This window comes from Hipposideros armiger, unplaced genomic scaffold (assembly GCF_001890085.2).
Source record: "Hipposideros armiger isolate ML-2016 unplaced genomic scaffold, ASM189008v1 scaffold_254, whole genome shotgun sequence".
In the NCBI taxonomy this organism is placed as follows: Eukaryota; Metazoa; Chordata; class Mammalia; order Chiroptera; family Hipposideridae; genus Hipposideros; species Hipposideros armiger.
Genome location: NW_017731604.1, coordinates 1,617,973 through 1,637,594, shown reverse-complemented (window position 1 = coordinate 1,637,594; position 19,622 = coordinate 1,617,973).

The following is a 19,622-nucleotide window of genomic DNA, read 5'->3' as shown; positions in this document are numbered from 1 at the left end:
GGGAAGGGGGTTGCCCAGGTCCCTGAAGCTTCATTGTATGCCCCTAACAGGCTAGGTAGGTAGCTCAAGATGTCTGGGGCTGAGAAGACACAGAAAAGTGAAGCAGGTTTGCCAAAGCCTAACTTCACTGGTCCTTAATGTTTTGCCAAAGGATCTTAAGGACCATCTGATTCAACCCTCTCCTCCCCCAACTCTTCCAACATTGCAGGCATCACTATCTAATGTTTAAATCTTCCCTATGGTATTACCATAAAACAAAGATCATGTTGACATGCACCCCTCTAGTGATGGGAGCTCATTAACCCTATGGATGGCCATTTTATCATTAGAATTTTTTTCCTTTTGGGGAGTTGAAATCCATCCCCCTTTAACTTGCAGGTAAGTATATAAAGTATTCAATAAATATTAATTTCCTCCCACTTTCCCTTCTATGCATGGGTGGAGTCACACAGGCCCTATCTATTTCTTCTTCTCCATATTATCGTTCCTGAAGCTGAAGACCACATCTCCCTGAATTTTATTTTTTGAAGCTTTAAATTCCTCCTATAATCCCTCACCAGCCTGCTCACCCAACCACACTCATGGATGTTTTTGGCCTCTTTTACATGTTAGCCCAGACATTTTTCTTAGCTTTCATGTCCCCTGCCTTCTCCTTCATAGGACACACACTGACTACTTTGTATATACATATCTATAGGCTCATGGAATTGGAAAAGACCATGACAAACATCTGGTCCAGCCAACCCAAAATGGTAGCTACTGGTAGAAACACTGAAGCCCAGGGAAGGAAAAAACATTGTTCATTAAAAACCTTTCCCCTAAGACAATGTTTCTCAAAGTATGGTAGGGACTACCTGAATCAGCGCCACCTGAAACAGAATCTCTCAGAGTTGAGAACAAGGACTCTGCGTGTTTAACAAGCACCCTCAGTGAGTTTGAGGCACACTAGAGCTTGGGAACTAGGGCCTAAGAATGAGGTAGCATTTCACTGGTGTTGCTTTTCATTCTGTCAACATTTGTTGTTAATTAGGAGCTGAAGCTTCCTCTCCAAGCCTCACTAATCAACACTTTCGGCAGCGTGATGTACCTGTCTGGCCTGAGCCCAGACAGCCCTGATGTACAAGATGACCTCGCAGCAGTTCAAGATTTTTTAGTTAAAGAGATGAAGTTATAGGGGCACGGTGTCCGTATATCCAGACGTATTTTGAGAAGCCGTTCTTTCAAACATATAACCAGATCTAAGAGCTGCTATTATCTCTCTGCATTATTAGTCTGAACGCATTCCCACTTGAGTCAGAGATTTTCCTTTCTCAAAATCAAATTTCGAAACTGCAGCACAAAAGCATAAGTATCAACTTAAATGTTCCTGCCTTGCCTCTTCAGCTTTTTTGGCCCTGTTTTTCTGCCCACTTCTCCATTTTCTTGCTTTACTTAATAAGCTTAATTTTGTACTTCAACCTTTCTTACAATTCTTTTCTACTGTTAGTCTCCTGACTAAAGCAGCTGCCTCACAATGCTTTAACCCTTGAAGCAAAGACCCATGGTTTACCTTGGTGTGTGAGTGAGACTCCAGTTAGCACATGAGTGTACCTGGCATTGTTCAGGTAATGTGGATTGTATGCTTAAAGTCATGTTATCGTACCAACTTATAAAGAGGACACCATCAGACTGCATCACCATTAGGGGACTGAGAGGAAGAAAAGTGGGACTCTTCCCTCTATGAATCATCCCAGAAAGCTCGAAAGGTGGAGGATTCTGAGAACTTTAGCCTCTCACATTGAAATGAACAGGAAGTAATCAGGCCCTGCACCACACACTGTTCAAAGCTTCTGTTGTTTAAATTTCCCGACTACCTGGTCCTCTTGGTGTTCAACAAATGGCCATTTCTGTGCTTACAAGTCTATTTTGAATTAGAATTGAGGGATAAGGACCCTGGGTCACTTGGGAAGTTTGAAAAGTGAAGTTGAGGTCCTTGGTGCCTGTTTTTGCTCATGGTAGGCCACTGACAAATAGCAGGAGATAAGACAGCAACTACCCCATATTGCTTGGAGGGACCTGGGCTGGGGGTGTGGGAGTTAACCCAAGCAAAGTCACTGAAGAGCAAAACAAACCCATCTGGGGCACAGGGGAATTAGTTCGCTTGAGAGAAGAGCAAATGAAGCTTAGGGAAACCTTTCCTTTGCTGTGCTCACTACATTTACAAAATCAGAAACCTGCACTTCATATTTTCCCAAGGGACTATTGTGTCGGTGGCTCCTCAGATAGTAAAACAAAATTATTGTTATATAAAGGTGCACTTTGAAAACCTATTTCTTCATTTTTTAAGCTTTTTTGTTTGCCTTTACTTAACTCTCCTATTGAATGTCAATGGAGAACCCCAGGATCTGTCTGTCTGTTTCTACACTTGGGCTGTGTTCTAGGGGAGACAGCAGAAGCAACACTAGGGCACAAGTGGGAGCATTGTGAAAAGGCAGTGAGGCTGGGAAGAACCAAATTGGAAGCACCACACTACCCACCCACAGACATCTTTGTTACTCTAGAAGTTTTCAGCTTCCAGATATATTGGGTTGTTGGAAAAGTCATGACATATTTCTTCTGTTTTTCATTGCAAAAATGTGTCATGACTTTTCCGACAACCCAATATAAATTATGGTACATTCAGACAATGGAGTAATATATAGCAATGGAAATAAAATAATTGTAACTACAAACAACTATAGCTTCTCATATTTGAATGTATACATGAATAATGTGAGCATCTCATTAAAATGTACATTATAATTCAGTAGGTATGGGGAGGGGTGTGAGAATCTGCATATCTAACAAGTTACCAGATGATATTAATGCTGCTGATATGGAGACCATACTTTAAATAGAAAGGGGCTACAGAACCTCTCAGCAAAAGGTGGGGAGGGGGGTGCAAGATTCTCAGATTCTCATCCCTTTCCTTCCATCAATGTGCTCTGTAGCCCTCCCAAGTGCCCTATGTCTCTGACATGTTTTCTCCCAGTTGTTCCTCAGGTCCTCAAAAAGAGTTACCACAAGATTCAGGGAACTCCCTCTCAGGCCAGGAAGCTACAGTTTGCTCTGCAACATCTATTGGTAAGTCCCTGCAATATCTATTGGTATGAATCACTGAGAATACAATTTCAGGTATGTGGGAAATAAATTTGGGAGCAGAGAACCTTCTTGCACCTATTAAACCACACTACAGAGACAGCAACCAAACTCCCCTCAACTACACTTCTCTGCCCCTTCTGTCTTCCGTCCACTGCCTTCTTTCCTTATCTGGAGAGAAGGATAAGCCTTTGTTTGCTACACAGTTCCCCAAAGCATCAGCTTTGCCTCTTTTCTACTGAGCCCTGGGCCCTGCTCCCTGTTTTCCTTCTCATCCAAAGCCACATCCCTTCCAAGTCTAGCTTGAAACCTGTCCTCGAGATTTTGAAGAAAGGAGCAGGGCTTCTGTGTAGTAGAAGAAAGAACACCAGATGTGAGTTCCATAGATTTGGGGTAGAATGCTGACTTCACCAGTCACTAGCCATGTGACCTTGGGCAAGTGACTTCAACTTTCGAGTTCAACATATCTTTAGTGAGCACCCAGTAGGTTCCATGGCTGTTTAGAGGCTGAGGTACAAGGGCAAACAAGTCACACAAGGACCCCACTCTCATGTAGCCTTCACAGAGCTCACATTCTACCAAGAGAAGACAAACAATAAATATGCAACACGTTGGGTGGTGGCAAGTGCTCTGAAAATTAAGTGGAATAAGAGAACAGGATGATAGTAGTTGTTATTTGAGATATCAGGGAAACACTTCTGCCATGTGACATTGGAGAAAACACCTGAATGAAATGAGGAAGTGAGCCATTAAGCTAAGGGAAGAGTGCTCTAGGAGGAAGAAACCACAGGGGCAAGGGCTTTAAAGTAGAAGCAAGCTTGGTGTGTTTGAGAGATGAGTGTGGTTTAGATAAGGCAGATTGGTAGCAGAGGTGGTAAGAAGAGGGCCCATTCTGGATATATTTTTATTTTACCTCTTTGAGCCTCCTCTGTTCTGAAATGAAAATTATATCTATTTCTCAGGGTCATTGTGAGGCTTAAACAAAATCTTGCAATACAGTGTTGAGCCTAGTCTGGCACTCAGGATTTAAATATCTTTGCCTTTACCTCCCAACCCGGCTTCCTTCAGTGAGTCCAGGTAGTGATCAAAGATCAAAGAGGGTGTTTATTCTAATTTGCCTGTGACCCAAGCTGACCATTCAGAAACTTCCCCTGTCTGCTGTCCAATCTTCCTCAGGCCCAACTGAGTAAGTTGGGCGAGGAAAGGGCATTCCTGCCATAAAGAAGTTTATAATCTGGATGAACATAAGGATGTACATCATCACCAAAAATATAACATAAGAATATATGATCATATAAAGGGATCCTATAAATAAATAAGGAAAAAGGCAAACAATTCAATAGCAAAAATGGGTGAAATACATGAATAGGCATTTCACAAAGGAGAAAATATTAATGGGTCATAAACAGATGAAAAATATGCTCAGTCTATTAGTAATCAGGAAAATGCAAATTAAACCCACAAAGAGACACATTTTTACACCTAACAGGTTGAGAAAAATTATAAAGGCTGACAATATCAAGTGTGGATAAAGATATGCAGTAAAAGAAATTTTCATTGTGATACTATAAATGGGAACCACCATGCTGGGAAACCATGCTGGCCTTATCTAGTAAACCTGAACATATGTTTGTCTTAGAACCCAACAATTCCACTCTTGGGGATAAATACCAAAGAAGCTTGTGCACATTTGCCCCAGAAGATAAGCACAAAAATGTTCATAGTAGCACTGTTTGCCATGTTTTCAAATTAGAAACAACCCAATTGTCTCTCAACAGGAGAATGGATAAAGTGATGCATATTCAAACAATGGAATGCTGTGCAGCAATGGAAAAGAACAAACTACAGCTACATATGTGAACATAACTCCCCAAAACAAAAAGTATGATTTATATAAAGTTTAAAACTGTGCAGAACTAAACAATATAGTGTTTACGACTATATGCCTATCTAGTAAAAAAAAAAGAAAGAAAGAAAAGAAAGACAATGATTAACACAAAATTCAGGGTAATGGTTATCCTCTGGGGGGAAAGAGAGAAGGATGTAATCAGGAAGAGGCTCACAGGGTACCTCTATGGTCCTCTCCAGTAATGCTCTATTTTTAAGCAGGATTTTGGACATATGAATATTTATTTAATTATCATTCTTTAAGCTACACACAGATGTTTTATACACTCTTTTGTATGTGTAATACTTCATAATATTTTAAGAGTGTATAATCAAGTGGAAAAGTCTGTGCTTCAAGCCAAATGTTCTAATAATATGGAAATTGGAGAGATCAAAGAGGACCAAAATCTTCAGAAAAGGCATGGGTCACAGGATCTCAAATTTGGAAGATTTGTCATCTTGTCCGAACCACCATCTAATAGTCGAATCTCCTCCACAATTCATTAGGTGATACATGAGTATCTATCCCAGTTAAATCTCCCAACAATCCTTTAAGGAAGATGTTATTACCCATTCCCAGATGGCAAAACTGAGGTTCAGAGAGGTTAACTAAATGTCCCAAGGTCACACAGTTAGCAAGTGGGAGAACCAGGATTTGACCTCACAGCTGTGAAGTTCCAAAGCTATCTGGCTGATAAAGAAAAAAAAAGAATAAACATTGCTAAGAGAATCATTTAAAATAGAGTCAGGAGGGGGCCGGCTGAGTGGCTCAGTTGGTTGAGTTGGCTTGGAAGCGCGAGCTCTGAGAAGCAGGGCCGCTGGTTTGGTTCCCACATGGGCCAGTGATGCTGTGCCCTCTACAGCTAAGATTGTGAACAACAGCTCAACCTGGAGCTGGGCTGCCGTGAGTGGCCTGCGACGGCATAGGCTGCAGCCCCTTCCATGGGTTGCTGTGGGCTGCTATGAGCAGCCTTTCAATGGCAGGCAACCGACTGCCTCAGCCAGGAAGAGCACAATGATCATAATAACAACATGGGCCATATGAAGTGGTGTCCTCCACAACTAGACTGAAGAACAAAAGTACAGCAACTTGTCTGTTCCCCTTCCCTGATTCCCCAATGCTGTTCCCCTCCCCCAATTCCCCAATAAAATCTTTAAAAAAGTAAAATAGAGTCAGGAGGCTATTAAGGAATTGGGGCCTATGCACACCTTGTGCCTCAGTTTTCAGAGCTGCTATTAAGTTGCTACACTTGTTGGTAAACTCAGCTTAAGGCCAAGCCAAAACATAAAAGTTATAAACATCCTAGAATAACAGGTGCTACATGGACCCATATGGACTTTACTTTCTCCCTTGTAGTTTCTGCCTCCCTCATTTGCATATTGGAACTAACCAATCCTTGTTAACCTACCCAGCAATTCTTTATTTGCATGAAAGAATTACATTGTATTATTTTGCCTTTATTTTATTATTTTTAAGATTTTATTGGGGAATTGGGGGAGGGGAACAGCATTGGGGAATCACGGAAGGGGAACAGACAGGTTGGTGCCCTATTGTTCTTCAGTCTAGTTGTGGAGGACGTGGCTTCACTGGCCTATGTTGGTATTATCATTGCGCTTTTCCCGGGTGAGGCAGTCGCTTGCCAGCCATTGGACAGCCGCTCATGGTGACTCACGGCAGCTCATGCCAGCTCACACCAGTTGCCGGCCAGCCCCACTGAAGCCTATGCCTTCGCCGGTGACTCACGGTAGCCCAGCTCCAGGTTGAGCTGTTGTTCACCATCTTAGCTGTAGAGGGCAGTGTCACTGGCCCTCATGTGGGATCCGAACCGGGGCCCTGCTGCTCAGAGATGGCGTCCCAAGCCAACTCTTAACCAATGCGCCATTCGGCCAGCCTTCTTTTGCCTTTATAAATCCTGCCTTTTTTTGTTCTCTCCAGAGAGCAGTTTGAGTTGCTACCTGAATCTGTGTCTCTCAGATTCGAATCCTTTAAGTCCCCACATAAACGTTTTTTTTTTGTTTTGTTTTTTTTTTTTAGCTGAGCCATCCTGCCACCTGTTGGCAGCTCAGCAGCTGCTCAGCTCAGGCTGGACTCGAACCACTGTTGCTCAGAGCTCAAACTCTTGAGCGAGCTCTTAACCAACTGAGCCACTCGGCCAGCCTGCCCACATAAACTTTTAATTTATTTTACAGCCTCAAATCTTTATGGGTTAGCATTACATGTGTGAGAAGTGGGGTCCATAGTGACTTGCCTCCTCCTCTGGTGCCACCATGGATTCCAATAAGGTACCTACAAGACTCCATTGTTCTCTCTTGTTTCCTCAGTGGTCCTGGATCACCTGGGTATGTCCTCCTGGACCCAAACCTCCCACCTACGTCGAGGTTCAGATTTATTCGGAAGTCCTCTGTTGCTGGTTTTTGTCTATGGGTTTTAATGTACCCTTCTGGTTTTGTCTACAGGACTTAACATGCCTGTCTGGTGAGTAATTACTCTTCTGTCCCTCAGTCAGAGCACTCTTTCTGTAAAATCAGAAGTTCATGTTCTAAGGGAATGGTTGCTGACCAGCCACCTTCTGGAACTCCTGATGTTCAGAAATCATGGGCCCTCATCCTGCAAATTATTACCCGGGATAATTTACAACTAAATTGGCCATTCTGGGGAACTTTAGACCTTCACAAAATTGCATTTCTCAAAACTAAATTAGACAACCGCAGCTCTAAAATAAACAAATGGAATGGTATACCTATTTTAATTGCTACCTTGAGGCTTCCAAACATATTCAGAGCTCTAAATTAACCAAGGTGAAAAAACAACGTAAAAATGACTTCTGAGGCCTCTTTTTTTCCTCCTTTATCTTCTCTGTCTCTGGGGGTAGGGATTCGGGTGGGGGGATAGGCAGCAACCATCTTTTGCTCAGTATCTACATTCTGTGCCATCTTCTTCTCTCCCCCTCTAGGAAAACCTGTCCCTTTAAATTCAGGTCTTCTGAGACCACTCTCTTTGCATTCTGAGCTTTCCAAATTCAATGCACACACTTGCTTTCTATTTATTTTTGTTCTATTCTGTTTCTGCTTAAGCTTCTTAGAAGTCACCCATCCTGTTCAAAAGCTGGAATCTTTGTTTAGATAAGTTCACCTTAAGGGGCATCCTTAAAAGAAAGGATCTCAAAACTCTCAGAGACAATGGAACACATTCTTTGATTAATATGTAGAACCTTCTAAAAGACAAAGTCCATCTGCCAGAAATATAATTTGTATACAATTTTTCTTTTGAGTTTTGTATTATTATACCTAAAATATAACTAACATTAAAATGCTATGAGCTCTCTGTCTATCTGTATGTTTATGTATATCTATATATGTATGTTAGATAATGGTATTTTTCTACCTCTGGATGGTACGGCCAAAATTAATTTGTAAACTCAGTATTAGATTGTAAAGGAGCCTGATTCAATCAGCTCAAAAACAAACGAGCACCTCTATGAATCAAAGATTAATATTTAATAAGTTAAAACTGGCTTTAGTCTGTCTGTTTAATGAAAACATACATGTCTTTAGAGTTATTAGCACTGTAAAATCACACTAACATGCCACTCTCATTCTATCTGGGTTTATTAGTCAAATAAGCTCATATTTTCTCTGTTACAAAATTTGTCAGCAAGAAAAATAACTTAAGAAAATGGCTAATTGCTTTAAATTCTCATGAAATCTTCAGGAGTAATCTAAATATGATAGTTAAAAGTAAATGGTTTAGCTAGAGATAAATGGGATAAGATTTGCTAGGTGAAGTTTTCAGCAAATAGTTCCTAAACTTTTTTGGTTACTCAGAAACTTGAAGTGTGCTAAGTTAAGGTAAATTATGAATTAAATAAAACTGATGGTTGTTAGATGGGAGGGGATGGGGATGGGGGAGAAGGTGAAGGGGTTAGAAAGTGCAAATTAGTAGTCACAATATAGTCACAAGGATATGAAATACAGTATGTGGAATATAATTAGTAATGCTGTAAAGATTATGTAGGGTACCAGATGGGCACTGGACATATTGGGGGATCAATTCATAGGCTGTGTAGATGACTGACCACTGAGCTATACACCTGAAGTAGAAATAGAAGAATATTGAATGCCGACTATCATTAAATGTATAGTTACGGGGTGTGGAGTACAGCATAGTGAAGATAGTTAATGGTATTGTAACAGCTATATATTAATACGATGTCAGAGGGGTAGTAGATTGCGGAGGGTTATCATTTTGTGAGGGGTGTAAATGTCTAACTATTACGTTGCTTTGTATACCTGAAACTAATTTTTTAAAATGGTGAATTAAATCAAACTTTAAAGAAGAGCTAAAATTAGAAAACAGTATGCAGTTTTCCACTGCTCTGCTAGTTTTGGGGGCCAGCTGACAAGGTGGGAAAAGAGAAAATAAATTGGAGAACTTAGTGTGCCATTTTGCAAAGCTAGAAGGGTAAAAGATGCCTCAGATTAAAATGCAGACATGTATGACAAATCCTGATAAGGATGTTAAGAAGTGGAATCTCTGGGGAAGTGATGAGGGAAAAAAAAGAAGACAATGTTATGGTGATTGAAAATGATTTTATATGGAAAATAGTGTGTGTGTGTGTGTGTGTGTGTGTGTGTGTGTGTGTAAAGAAGGCATGAGGAATGGAAATGTGTTTTTGTTAAAGGAAAAGAAAATAATATTGCCCTAAAATAAAATGTTGTTCCATAATAAAAAAGGAAAAAGATAGGACAAAAGCTGAAAGGTTTATGTAAGTTGCAAAAGGGTTGTGAAAGTGGCAGAAAGCTTATGGAAAAGGAATTTTGAAAAATAAATATTATAGATAGTCAAGCTAAATAAGATTGGAATAGATCTACTTAAGTTAACTTTCTTTTAGTATCAAAAGTACTAATAGAAAATTAGAATTTGGTTTTTACTCTCTGTTAAAAGGAGAAAGTGTTCCTGTACTGTTGGCATGCTTTTAATAAGAGGAATTATAAAGGAAAAACAAAGATTTCATGTTTTATTAAAATTTTCTTTTGTCCTCTGCATCATCAGGTCTTTGATTGCTTAGGTAAGCCAGATTTTCTTAATATTAAAAGAGCTAAATTTTGCTTCCAACCATGTAATTTTCTGTATTTGCCTGTTAAGATGTTAATTGTCACCATGATTAAATGGATAACTATATATTGTTTTACAGTGACCTATGATCCTATTTGATTAAGTGTTTTAAAACTTTCAACGTATTTGATAAACTTCCCAAATTTCAAAATTTAAATAGAATCTTGATTTTAACCTGAAAATAACTTTGGAATTTTTCATAAGGATCCTGGTAGCATTTCAAAAGTTATCTCTCTCTCTCCACCCTCTCTCTCTTAAAGTGGGAATACTAAGTTAATTAGGCATATTTGATATACTAAAAATTTGAGGTTTGGAAAGTTGATTTTATCCAGTTATCTACTTCTCAGGGATGTAAAGATGTACTAGTGATGATTTATATGTATTCTTATTGGATAGAAGTATCCCCGCATCAGAAGGCTACAGACACAGCAGTTGCTAAATACTTCCAGAAAGCATTTTTTCCTGTTTAGAGAATTACCACTGAGCTCCACAGTGACTGGGTAACCCATTTTACAAGACAAATTCTGTAGCAAGTATGTGAAATTTGGTAAATATTACAACATTTCATTTGTGCTTACCATCTCCAATTTTCTGGATTTGTAGAACAAATGAATGGGATAATTAAGATCTGAGTGGCAAAACTAATTGAATCCTTTAATCTGCCTTGGTCTAAAGCCCCTCCCCTGGTATTGCTTAATCTAAAATATTTGGTAAACATCAACTGTCTCCTTTAAAATCATCAATGGGAGACCTATGTGGCTAGCTAAACCAAGGAGTATATCAAACTGCCTTGCTAAAAGGGGACCTTCTGACCTATTGTAAGGAACTTGTGAAGGTCCTTAGAAATAGTTCAAAGCTTACTGAACAATCTTTTCACAGAGCATTTCCAGGAAATGAAGACATCAAACATATGGCCTAGCACCTATAGACATGGTCTATTGGAAAAGATATCTCCATAAAGATTCCCTCCAGCATTGCTGGAAGAGACCATACCAGGTGTTGTTAACTAATCCCAGTGCTGCAAAGGTAAAAGGTATTGACTCATGGATTCATGTTTCTCACTTAAAAAAAAAAACCTTCACCTATACCTAATTTGCCTTGATTGGATCTCCCAGTCAATAGGAGACCTCAAATTAAAGTTATTCAGACAAGACAACTGGATGAGAAGCAGACATCTGAAGCAGACGGCCTTCCACAACATCCAGGACCAGGTCAGTAAAGTTGACTTCTGCTATGCATTATCCTTGTTTATTTCATAGTTTTCATAATAATTCCTGGGTATCTTAATTATCTTAATTATTTTGCGACAAGCCACTCACCTTCCCTGTTTTAGATTGTATGTTCTAGCTATTCCTTATCATTAGTTTCTGTCTATGCAGTACTTCCTGAATCTTGCTGTTTTAACCCTTGTAAATGGGAAACCTTTGCAGAAAATATTGATACAATACTGTCAAACCTTAACCTCCTCAGAGAGCCTTTCTGAATGCTGGATTTGTCATCCAACGCCTACCTCCACCTTTGGTAGAACTGATGATCCCATAGTTATTACTGTTAGTAATTCTTCAACCATCCCTAACTTTACTGTTGATGTTACAAAACCCCCTCTGTGAAGCCACAATGGTAGGAAACAGCCCACACTGTCGTAAACAACCACTTTCTTAGAATTGTAGGTTCATGGTCTGGCCTTGGCACTGCTCAATTAGACATAATGATGCAAAAACTAACGAGAACCATTAATAGAATAGCCTGCTCAGCCAGTAGGGCCATCTAAGCTCAACAAAGACCTTTAGATTCCCTAACTCAAGTAAACCTTGAGAACAGAGTTGCCTTAGATTATTTGCCTACAGCCCAAGAAAAAGTTTACATCATAGCTATGTGATCAAAAAGTACAGAGAATGTTTCAATTAAAAAAATGTATTACAGTAAAAGACACATTGCCATTAATCCCCCTCCAAATACTCCCTCTCACTTTGAACATACTTATCCCATCGTTCTTACCACTTTCTGAAGCAGTTCTGGAAGTCCTCTTTATGTGTTGTTGTGGCTGCCTCAAATCCTGAATCGATTCAAAATGTTTACCTTTCATGGTTATTTTGACTTTGAGGAAGAGTCAGAAGTCGCATGGTGCTAGATCCAGTGAATAAGGTGGATGACGACACACAGCAATGTTTTTATTTGACTGAAATTGCTGTATACCAGAAGCAATGTGTGACATGGAGCGTAGACATGATGGAGGATGATTTATGGCACACTTAAAAAAACACCTTCTCTCAACTGCAGCTCACACCCAGCTTACTGCACTGAACAGTTGAAACTTGTCACACATTGTGTTACCAAGGTTTGACATGGTGCTTCCCATATTGAAGATCCCTGCCTTTCCCTTGGACAGCACTCGGCAGCAGCATTCACTGTATTTTGTGATCATAATGGAAAGGCTCCATGTCACACGTCGCTTCTGATATGGCAATTTCTGTCAAATAAAAACATTATGGTGTGTCCTCACCCACCTTATTCACCAGATCTGGCATCGTGTGACTTCTGGCTCTTCCCCAAAGTCGAAATGACCATGAAAGATAAACATTTTGAATCGATTCAAGACATTGAGGAAGCCACGACAGCACATAAAGACACTAACAAAAGAGGATTTCCAGAACTGCTTCAGAAAGTGTCAAGAACGATGGGATAAGTGTGTTCGAAGTAAGAGGGAGTATTTTGAGGGGGATTAATGGCAATGTGTCTTTTACTGTAATATTTTTTTAAAATTTAAACATTCACTGTATTGTTTGATCACACCTCGTACATGAGGTAATGTGGCAACACAGCAATGAAATTTTCAAAAATAATTTGAAATCTAGGAAAGCACTAGCCCGCGAGAATTCAGGCACCATGGAACAGGTCTCAGACTCTAACGTAGACTTCTGAGGTTGAATTGGAGTCTGAGAGGAGGGATCAGTGGAGAAGTTCCAGAAATAAGACTGGAAGTGGGAAGAGGAGTGGGCAGATGGTGGATTGTAAAGGGAAGCCTCAGGTCCTGGGGCCCAAGATCAGGGTAGAATAATAGAAAACGGGGGAGTACCTAAGGTTGAAACTCAGGCAATGGGGCTGGAACTGCTTAAATTCTACTTCCTTAAGTGAGAATTGGGCCTAGATTTTTGCCCAGATTGGAGATAACAATTGGAGATCAAGGGTCTCTCTGTGAGAAGGTTCTGGTGATGCTAGCTTCTGCTCATTTTAAAAAAAATCTAGTCTCTCCACTGCCCTCAAAAAGTATATCTGTCAAATAGGATTTGCAGCTTTTTCGCCCATGATTCATAGAGTGTGTCCATGAAGCCTAGATGTTCCGTTATTGAGTAGGGCTTACTTCTGCCTCCTTGCTGACACTTCCTGAGGGAGACAGTGAGTACCAATGGCTAGGGATGAAGGCTTGATCAGCATTGATTCATTTCTTGTAGTGCCATTGGGGCATGGCCCCATACCTTGAAGCAGTGACTTTCAAAATTTTCTTATCACAACCCGACAATAAGGAATACACTTTACATCATGACTAAGCACACACACACACACACACATACACACACACACTATAGCATATAGGTTTCATATACATATTATATATACATGACATAAATGTTAGGAACAATATTTAACTTTACCCTGAATGGTAAACTATTTCATGTACTTTTAAAATGCTAGTTATGACCCACTAAATTGATTTTGATAGTCCACAATGGCTCTCAATCCACTGCCTTACCTGGATATTAGATGATATTAAGAAATTATTCCAAAAGCACATGGTTGTGAAAACATATAAAATAAAATAGAATAAAATAAATAATTTGGACTTCATGGCAGTCAAAACTTTTCTGCTTCCAAGGATACTACCAGGAGAGTGAAAATGCAACTCACATAATGGGAGAAGATATTTGTAAATCATATATATGATATGTATGTATTCATATTGATAAATATATATCTGATAATAATAGGCAGGGACAGCTCTACACCCCTGCCCAGGGGGAAGTAGATACAGAAGAAAAGACCTTCTGTCCCTCAACTTCCCATAGAGATTTTATGGGGGTCACATCTCTCAAAGGGAAATCCAGACAGGCAGTTAGAGGCAGGCACTGGGTCTCTGCATTCCCACACACCCCACAGAATGCACCACGCGAAAGACCTCCCCTCTCCACCCAAAACTTCCCCTTTTCATTGTAATTATCCACTTCTACAGGAAAACAAATGGGTACAAAACACCCGATTGGATTAAACCAGTCACCCACTCTTGCTCAGTAAAGGCCATAACGACCTTCATTTCACCTGGGCCTCATTTATGCCATCATTATAATATCATACATATGCCTGGAAGTTCATTAATATCATGATAATAGACTGAATTCTAGGAAGGAACATACACAGTTTAAAGAGATGAGGTAATAACCTCTTGTCAATCACAGGTGTCAATCAAGTGGTCCCACACCCAGAGAGGAACAGCCCATTCTCGAGAAAAAAGGATAAAAACTCCAAGTCCTGGCCAGTCAGGGCCTTTTTGAGCTTCCTTTGCTCGGCCTGCTCCAATCTCTTTGGAGGGTACTTTTTCTCCTAATAATGACTCCCTGGCCCTGGCCCTGGCCCTGGGCCTTGCCTCCTTGGGCCTTTTGAGCTCCTTCTTTTGCTCGGCCCACTGCAAACTCTTTGGAGTGTACTTTCTTTTCTAACAATGGCCCTTCAGCATTCTCTACTGCTTGGGTCCACTTCTGTGACTTTGAAATGTATTTTTTCATCTAATAAACTGTCCTTTTCTGCAACTTTACCTCTCTGGTCCGTGTCTCCATTCTTCAGTTCCACGAGACCATGATCCCGGTACACACATACAATCACACATCAAAAAATCCTGCTTCATAACCACTGTTACTATTTTCTTAAGTAGCTTCCCAGAGGGATTTTTTTAATGTATGTACAAGCAAGCACTAACATATACATTTCTTTCCCAACATTTTTATACAAATTATAAAATATTACACATAATACCCTGCACTTCGTTGTTTTTTTTTTACTTAACTAATTATTTTCAAGTTTCTCTTAGTATCCAGATTTTCCCTCTTATGTAAACTTATCTAAACTCTTCTTGAACTTATTTTTCCATTTCTCAGGTTGATTTCTGTCAGATGTGATGAACTTCTTGAGTTTTATTAGTGCCATCAGAGTACCTTTGGACAATGTGGGTCCCAAGGGGGCCGCCAAAATTGAAAATGAATCTAATGACTACAAACACTGCCTAAGTAAAGGGAGACTGGGTTACTGAGTACAGACATGAGAGGGGGATTTTTCACTGTACCCTTTTATGCCTCTTGGATTTTGAACCACATTAATATACTTATAATTTTCAAAAAAACTAAACTAAATTAATCAGAATGTAGGACATTTGCAGAACGTTGTAACAACTGGCCTGGGCTCCTCAACAATAACAAATATGGTATGTGTGTTCGGGGGGCTGCTGTTCTAAGTTTAAAGAGACTTAATGGACCTAACAACTAAATGCAATGTGTGGGGTTTGACTGAATCCAAGTTGGAATGAACCAGCTGTCAGAGATATTTTGTAAGAAAGTGGAGACATTTGCATGTGGGTTGATTTTAGATATTAAGCAACTGTGCATTTTTATAGATGTGATTCATTATATTATAGGTATATAAAGTAATATCTTTTGTTAAGAGATACATTCTGCAGCAGTGATAAAATGTTACAATGTCTACAATTTACTTTAAAAGACCTCAGAAAAATATAGAGGAAGCAAATATGGTCAAGCATTCAGTGTGTTAAGTCTAGGTGATAGTCATATGGCTGTTCAGTATTCTGTTCTTTCTATTTTTCTGTATGCTCAAAATTTTTACAATAAAAAGGTAAAATAATTAAATTTTTAAAATAACATTAGTCTGGTAGAAATTTGGCTGTGGGTCTGATAAGAGGATTGTTGGTGTCATTTTTTTTCTCCCACTCTTTCAGTTTGGTTTTTGTAAGAATTCACATATGGAGAGGGATTCTGAACACATTTCTTCAGATAACACTGGCCTATAGTTAACGTCCCTCAGCCTGAGCCTAGTGGGATCTCATAACCTGCCTCTCCACATGCACCAGCAACAGTCACCAAGAAAGCGTGGACTGCCACCCTCACTGGGAACCAAGCAATGCACTCTGAGGGTAGAGAATTTCATGTATTTTGATTACTGCTACCCCCAGCCCCTAAAACAGTGTTGTGTAGTAAGCACTCAATCAATATGTGGTGACTGAATGAAAGAAGGGAGAGGGACCTACCTCCAACATACATACAGACAGCACTCCAGGGAGCACAGTATTTAAATGGTCAAAGAAGGACAGGCACATTGCATGTGGACTGAAGCCAGGGCAGTCCCTTTCAACCAACCACCCCTGATATCCAACTCGTTTAAGGGATTAAATTAAAAACAGTTTTCAATATGTTGTGTCTCATCTAGGAAACTAGTGCCATCTGGCCATTATTCTCAGCCAATGCTTGGCAACATCAGCCACAGAACTTCTCCTAATTAATCTAGAGATACTTCTACCTCAGCTTATTGATTCCTTGAGTCCCAGGGAGGTATAGAAATGAACTACAGAGTCATTTTGGCATTCAGAAGCATTCAAAGGGCTAGGTTTACCGGAAATTGAGAGACTTGAGGCTTAATCTCAAATACCCACACCCACCCAGTTTTCTATAGGACTCCTTAGCAGGATACCCACCTACTCCGGGTTTCTGTTTCCTCAGAAGCTGAAGAGAAAAAAAATCAACTATCGACGCTCCTTACCTCACAAGGGAATTACAAAGACAAAAGCCAATAAGTATCTGTGGTGTTTTAGGAGAATTGCCCTAAAATTTTTATTTTATAATCATTATGAAATGATTTGTTCAAAGTTCCCCCAGTGGGAGTTGAGAGCTTCCCTTCTCTTCCCTTAAGTCATCAGGGTTACTTTGATAAAAACAAACATGGGATCACCTCACTTCCTTCTTCAGAAGCCTGTAATAGCTGCCCATTGTCTTTCTAACTGGTGATACCAGGGTGGAGTTCTCAGCCTGCATGAGATGAAAGGTCAAGGCCCAGGAATCACCCTCCTCGCTCCCCCACACCAAAAATCCTTTCCTTACCTGTTTGGTGAGACCTGAAATGCCTTTTGTTATGTGAGATTTGACTTTTGTTTCAACAATGAAATGGCAACCTTAGAATAGCTCAGATAGAGGTTCCCCTGCCAGGCTTTCAACCTGAGAACAAAATGGTGAATTCTGATCCTTTTTTCAGGATAAGCTAAGGAAAGAAAGAAGAGAGATGACAGATTAATTAGCGAGCTAGACATAGATAAGAGATAGAGCTATATGTGTCAAAATTTCCTGGGGCAGCGAGGGAGTGTCAAGGAGTACAGGGTAGGGGCACCTTGGCAGATACCACAATAAGGAACCAATGAATGAACTCTGACACTCGTTTAGTAAGGGTCAGAAAGTGACTGACAGTTCCTAACGGTTGGGGGGACACCAAGTAGGCAGAGGAACATGAAATGGACAGCCAAGAGAGTGTCACTACCACCTCTACAGAACCAACACAGGAACCATTATACTTGGCTAGAATTTTTCTAACATACAGAATACTTTCCTATAGTAAAGAAGACAGATAACGACAGGATCAGGAGACCAAGGTTTCAGACATTGCTCTGCTGCTAATTCACCATGCACCATTTAGCAAGTCTTAAAATAAAATAGGTTTCATTTCCCCTATCGTACGTGGAGGGGAAGAAAGAAATTGAACTCACTTTTATCAGTGCCATTAATACTGTCCCTAAAATTACAAATGTCATTGGTTCTACAGCTCCCTTTTTCTCACCCCCCACATCACCAAATCTTGCATACGCTATATGATAAATATGTCTTGAAATCATCCTTTTCTCATCATCCTGACTGACATTTTCCTCCCTGAGACCTTTATCATCTCTCATTTACACTACTGTTATTACAAAATGCTTCTAATTGTTCTCCCTGTTGCACATCGGAGCCCACCCCCTACCCCAAAATAAACATCATTCATAACACCATCAAGATTACTTTTATAAAACTGGGATCATATGATTCCCTTCTTCCAAAATCTTCAATAGCTCTCTAGATATAAAATTTAAATCCCCTACATCTGCAATCAAAGTCCTGTATAATCTGGCCAAAATTATAATAACAATAAAAATTAACATATTTTGAGCTTTTGCTATGTGAACAAAACACTGTTCCAACTACTTTACACACATTAATTCACTTAACCATAAAAAAAACCCCTATAATGTAGATGATACAGGTCCACAATCCCTTAATGTAAATCCTAGAAACCAGATATATTTTAGAATTCAAAGTATTTCAAAATTTTGGAAGGTGAAAATGCCAAATATTATAAAACACCTCCAGCAAAATCTAGGGCACTACTACATAATCAAGTACATTAATATTTCTGTAGCAATATGTATAAATATTCACTTAAATGGGATATGACTCTAAATAATCTAATGCCAGTTAAGGTATTGACACCAAATTAATTTGAAGGTTTAAAATCAAATTAAAGGATGGTTTTCAGAACTTTTGGATTTTTGGAGCTGTGCATAAGAAACAGTAGATTTTTCAAATCAAAAAAGAATTAATACCTATTCTCCTCAAACTATTCCAAAAAATACAGAAGAAGGGAAAGCTCCCAAGCACATTTTATAAGGCCACTATTACTCTGATCCCCAAATCAGACAAAGATATTACAGAAAAAGAAAACTACAGGCCGATATTTCTAATGAACATAGATGCAAAAATCCTCAACAAAATACTAGCAAACCAGATTCAGCAAACGCATTAAGAAGATCATACATCACGATCAAGGGGGATTCATTCCTGGTATGTAAGTTTGGTTCAATATCTGTGAATCAATTAACGTAATACATCACACTAACAAAATGAAAAATAAAAATCATACGATTATATCAATAGATGCAGAAAAAGCATTTGACAAAATACAGGAGCTATTTATGATAAAGCCTCTTAGCAAAGTGATAATACAGGGATCATATCTCAACATAATAAAGGCCATATATGATAAGCCCACAGCAAACATTGTACTCAATGGGGAAAGGCTAAAAGCTTTCCCCTTAAGATCAGGAACAAGACAAAGCTGCCCACTTTCACTACTTTTATTCAACATAGTTCTGGAAGTTCTAGTCACAGAAATCAGACAAGAAAAAGAAATAAAAGGCATCCAAATTGGAAAGGAGGTAAAATTGTTATTATATGCAGATTACATGATATTATATAGAGAGAATCCCAAAGACTCCTCCAAAAAGCAGTTAGAACTGATAAATGAATTTAGTAAAGTATGAAAATGAGGAGGTAAAATTGTCATTATATGCAGATGACATGATATTATATAGAGAGAATCCCAAAGACTCCACCAAAAAACAGTTAGAACTGACAAATGAATTTAG